We start from the raw sequence: 6,000 nt of genomic DNA, 5'->3' as shown, positions 1-6,000 counted from the left end.
TCTGACAATCATCACCGCCTCTCTGTCCCCACTACCTCTGATCTAATTTACACCCTAGTTACGGGCACCTGACCCACTGTGCTAGGCATCTCACATCTCCCTGCCTTGGTGTGCCTGCTCACATTGCTCTAAGGATGGCTCCGGTTAGATACTTCCTGTCCCCCTTTCAGACCTCCTCCTGGCCTCCTTGCCTTCAATCTCAAATTCCTCCTTGATCTTAAATTGCTTACTCTTCCAGTGGTATCTTCTATTTTTTCCATGTAACTCTTCTATACTACAGCTATGCCATACACCTATTTCTTGAGCAACTTTGCAAATTCTTAACTTTGTACATTTCCATTTATTTTGGGATGTGTGTGTTTTTTTTTTAAAGTACCTATCATATCCATGTATTTGGAAAAAAGCAAAGTAAGTTCAAGATTCATTAAAGATATATATGTGAAACCATAAACACATTGGGAGAAAATATGGGTGAATATTTGTGCATACTTTGTAATCAGAAAGGTGTTTCTAATATGACAAAGTCATAGAGTAGATAGCGTCTTAATCAAGTTTCAGGAAGTGAATAACTAATCAGAGTTGAAAACTTCTTTACATCAAAACAAGGCTTCCCTGGTGGTTCAGTGGTAAAGAATCTGCCTGCCAATGCAGGAGACTTGGATTTGATCCCACTGAAGCCTGTGGGCCCTAGAGCCCGTGCTCTGGCACCAAGAAGCTATCATAATAAGAAGCCAGCTCACTGAAACTAGACAGTAGCCCCTGCTTGCCACAACTAGTGAAAAGCCCATGCAGCAATGAAGACCCAGCATGGCCAAAAATAACTAACTAAGAACCAAACAAACAAACTTCTATACATCAAAACAAACCATAACAGAAATGCATAGAAAGGGTTTGGAACGTCATTAACAAATTAGTAAATGTGGTTATTTCTGGGGAGAAAAGTAAAATTCTTCTGTTTTGTGGATGTGATGGTGGATTGAATTTTTTTAACCTGGTATAATTGTGATCGTTAGAAATGTACAGAGATGATATATTCCTTTGTAATTGAGAGTATTAAAGACATCAATACAAACAAAATTTCAAACTGTGCTCATTTTAGCAGCACATATACTAAAACTGGAACAATACAGAGAAGATTAGCATGGCCCTGTGCAAGGATGACACATGAATTCATGAAGTGTTTCATATTTTTTTTAAAAAAGCTAATGGCAAAGTGGTAAAAATATCTGTAATACATGAGACAGTCAAGGGATGACTATCCTCACTATATGAAGAGTTATTACAAAAACAGAGGGGAAAATGAACAATTCATTAGGAAATGGGCCAAGTGCACAAATAAGCAATTAACAAAAGGAAAAATGTTTATGGCCAAAAATCTTATGGAAAAATATCAGCCCTATTAATAATTTAAAAGTTTAAATTAAAACAGGAAGTTTGGCAAAGACATCTAGATTGATACATTAAAAGAAAAATAATTGGTCTTTGCCAAGCTTCCTGTTTTAATCTATATTTTGAAATTATTAATTAGGCTGATATTTTCCCATTTATTTACTCTCTATATAGTGAACTCTTAGACACTCTGAGGTACTGCAGGAATGCACACTGGTATGTTATTTTGGCAGGCAATTTGACAATAGCTATCTAATCTTTAGGGCTTCCCAGGTGGCGCTAGTGGTAAAGAATCTGCCTGCCAAAGCAGGGTGGGTTTGATCCCTGGGTCAGGAAGACCCCTTGGAGTAGGAAATGGCACCCCACTCCAGTATTCTTGCCTGGAAGATTCCATGGTTAGAGGAGCCTAGTGGGCTACAGTCCATGGGGCCACAGAGAGTCGGACACGAGTGAGTGACTAAGCACACACATGCATCTAATCTGACAAATATGTATATATTTTGACCCAGTAATTTCATTTCCCACATTTGTTCTCAAGAAATAACTAAGAGCAATCCAAAGGGGACCACATCAATTCATTGTCATTAAAGTGGCAAAAATTAAAGATAAAGAGAGAATGTTAAAAGCAGCAAGGGAAAGGCAACAAGTCACATACAAGGTTATCAGTTGATTTTTCAGCAGAAACTCAGCAAGCCAGAAGGGAGTGGCATGATATATTTAAGGTGATTAAGGGGAAAATTCTACAACCAAGATACTTTACCAGGCAAAGCTCTTACTCAGATTTATTGGAGAGATCAAAAGTTTTACAGATAAGCAAAAACTAAAAAGTTCAACACTACCAAGTTAGCTTTACAAGGAATGTTAAAGAAACTTCTCTAAGTGAAAAATAAAAGATCACAACTAGAAACATGAAAATTATGAAAAGAAAGATCTTATAGGTAAAGGCAAATATAAAGTAAAGGTAGTAAATCAAACATGTACAAAGCCAATAGGAAGGTTAAAAGATGAAGGTAAAATCATTTGTATCTACAATGAGCAGCTGAGGAATATACAAAACAAAAAGATGCAAAATATAATGTCAAAACCAGAGATCACGAGGAGATATGAGTTAAAATGAGATTTGTTAAAATGCATTTGAAACTAAGTGATTAGCAACTTAAAACAATCGCACATGCACACACACATATATATAGATTGCTATGTATAAACTTCATGGTAATCAGAAGCCAAAAATCTGTAATACACACACAGAAAAGAAAAAGGAATCCAAACATAACACAAAAATAGCATCACATCAAAAGGGAAGAAAGTAAAAGAAGAAAAAAGGAACAGAAAAGAACTACAAAAGCAACTCCAAAATAATTTATAAAATGTCAGTAAGCATATATATATATCTCAAAAGTTACTTTAAATGTAAATTGACTCAATACCCCAGTCAAAAGACATACGGTGGCTGAATGAAAACAAGACATGTACATATACTACCTAAAAGAAAGCCACTGCAGATTCAGAGACACTGACAGACTGAAAATGAGGGAACAGAAAAAGTATTCCATGTGAATATAAATTTTAAAAAGTTGGAGTAGCAATACTTAAATCAGCTGAAATAGAATTTAAAATAAAGACTATAAAAGAGACAAAGAAGGACACTATGTAATGATCAAGGGATCAGTTTAAGAAGATATAACAGTTCTAAATATATATGGACCCAACATAGGACTACTTAGTATATAAGGCAAATATTGATGGATGTAGGAGATACCAACTGTAACATAATAATAGTAAAGGTCTTCAACATTCCACTGAAATCAATGGACAGGTCACCCAGACAGAAAAACGATAAGGAAAAAGTGGCCTTAAATGATACATTATACCAGATGGATTAATAGATACATATAGAACAATTCTAGATACATATAGAACATTCCAGCCAAAAGCAGCAGAATACACATTTTTATCAAGTACATACGGAACATTCTTAAGGATATGCTAGGCCACAAAACAAGCCTCAATAAATTTATGAAAACTGAAATCATAGTATGCATCTTTTCCAACCACAGCACTTATAGAAATCAACTATAATAAAGAAACTGCAAAAAATGCAAACACATGGAGGCTAAACAATATGTTACTAAACAACCGATGGATCACTGAAGAAGTCAAAGAGGAAATAAAAAAAATAGCTGGAGACAAATGAAAACAAAATCACAATAGTGTGAATCTATGCAACATAGCAAAAGCAGTGTAAGAGGGAAGTTTATAGTGATACAAGCTTACCTCAGGAAATCAGAGAAATCCGAAATAAACAACTTAACTTTATAGCTAAAGAAAGTAGAAAAAGCAGAACAAACAACACCCAAAATTAGTAGAAGGACATAAATCACAAAAATCAGAGCAGAAATAAATGAGTTAGAGACTAAAAAAGAAGAAGAAAAAAAACTATCAATGAAACTAAGAGCTGATTCTTAGAAAAGATTAAAACAAGTGATAAATCTTTAGCCAGACTCATAAAGAAAAAAAGAGAAAGGGCCCAAATCACAAGAAACTGGAAAATCCTTAAAGAGACGGGAATACCTGACCACCTTACCTTCCTCCTGAGGAATCTGTATGCAGGTCAAGAAGCAACAGTTAGAACTGGACATGGATCAACAGACTGGTTCCAAATCGGGAAAGGAGTACCTCAGTGCTGCATATTGTCAGCCTGCTTGTTTAACTTCTATTCAGAGTACATCATGTGAAATGCCAGACTGGAAGAAGCACAAGCTGGAATCAAGATTGCCGGGAGAAATATCAATAACCTCAGATACGCAGATGACACCGTCCTTATGGCAGAAAGTGAAGAAAAACTAAAGAGCCTCTTAAGAGGAGAGTGAAGAAGTTGGCTTAAAACTCAACATTCAGAAAACCAAGATCATGGCATCTGGTCCCATCACTTCATGGAAAATAGATGGGGAGACAATGGAAACAGTGGCAGACTTTATTTTTTGGGGTTCCAAAATTACTGCAGATGGTGACTGCAGACATGAAATTAAAAGACGCTTGCTCCTTGGAAGAAAAGCTTTGATCAACATAGACAGCATATTAAAAAGCAAAGACATTACTTTGCCAACAAAGGTCCGTCTAGTCAAGGCTCTGCTTTTTCCAGTAGTTATGTAGGGATGTGAGAGTTGGACTGTAAAGAAAGCTGAGTGCCGAAGAATTGATGCTTTTGAACTGTGGTGTTGGAGAAGACTCTTGAGAGTCCCTTGGACTGCAAGGGGATCCAACCAGTCCATCCTAAAGGAAATCAGTCCTGAATATTCACTGGAAGTACTGATGCTGAAGCTGACGCTCCAATACTTTGGCCACCTGATGCGAAGAACTTACTCATTGGAAATGACTCTGATGCTGGGAAAGATTGAAGGCAGGAGGAGAAGGGGACGACAGAGGATGAAATGATTGGATGGCATCACCAACTCAATGGACATGAGTTTGAACAAGCTCTGGGAGTTGGTAATGTACAGGGAAGCCTGGCATGCTGCAGTCCATGGGGTTGCAAAGAGTTGGACACGACTGAGTAACTAAACAACTCAGAAATGAAAAAAAAAGAGAAGTTACAATTGAAATCATAAAAATGCAGAAAATCATATGAAATTACTACAAACAACAATATGACAATAAAATGGACAACCTAGTAGAAATGGACAAATTCCTGCTGCTGCTGCTGCTGCTAAGTCACTTCAGTCGTGTCCGACTCTGTGTGACCCCATAAACGGAAGCCCACCAGGCTTCCCCGTCCCTGGGATTCTCCAGGCAAGAACACTGGAGTGGGTTGCCATTTCCTTCTCCAATGTGTGAAAGTGAAAGTGAAGTCGCTCAGTCGTGTCGACCCTTAGCGACCCCACGGACTGCAGCCTACCAGGCTCCTCCATCCATGGGATTTTCTAGGCAAGAGTACTGGAGTGGCTTGCCATTGCCTTCTCCGGGACAAATTCCTAGAAATGTGCAATTATTCAAGACTGAACCAGGAAGAAACAAAATACGAACAGATCAATTATCAGTGTAAAAAAAATTGAACCAGCAATTAAAAAAACTCCCAAGAAACTAAAGTCCAGACCAGATGACTTCTTAGGTGAATTCTACTAAATATTTAGAGAAAAGTTAATACCTACCTTTCTCAAAATATTTCAAAAAATTGCAGAGGAAGGAATACTTTCAGACTCATTCTGTCAGTCCAGCATCACCCTAGTACCAAAACCAAACAAAGATACCACACAAAAAACAAAACTGCAGGCCAATATCAGTGATGAGCATAGATTAAAAAAAATTCTCAAAAAAATATATAAGGAAACCAAATCCAGTAATACATAAAAAAGATCATACATCATGATCAAAAGGGATTTAACTTAGGGATGCAAGAATGGTTCAATATCTACAAATCAAAAATGTGATACATCAAATTAACAAACTGAAGAATAAAGTCATATGATTATTTCAACAGAGGTAGAGAAGGCCTTTGACAAAATTCAACATTTATTTACTATAAAACCTCTCTGGAAAGTGGGCATAGAGGGAACATACCTCAATATAATAAAGACCATGTATGGTAAGCCCAGTTGACATCACAGTCAA

The 6,000-nt window shown here is 36.9% G+C and overlaps 1 non-coding gene across 1 annotated transcript; it reads left to right on the top strand.

Moving 5' to 3' along the window:
- The first annotated feature begins 1,086 nt into the window (after nucleotides 1-1,086).
- LOC129549924 (U6 spliceosomal RNA) lies at nucleotides 1,087-1,192 on the top strand. The gene has a single exon (XR_008684730.1). It is a non-coding gene; the product is annotated as a U6 spliceosomal RNA (small nuclear RNA).
- The last annotated feature ends 4,808 nt before the right edge of the window (nucleotides 1,193-6,000 follow it).

This window comes from Moschus berezovskii, chromosome 28 (genome assembly GCF_049115385.1).
Source record: "Moschus berezovskii isolate FMDL1 chromosome 28, NW_MosBer_1.0, whole genome shotgun sequence".
NCBI lineage: Eukaryota > Metazoa > Chordata > Mammalia > Artiodactyla > Moschidae > Moschus > Moschus berezovskii.
This window is presented reverse-complemented; position numbering and strand designations above follow the sequence as displayed.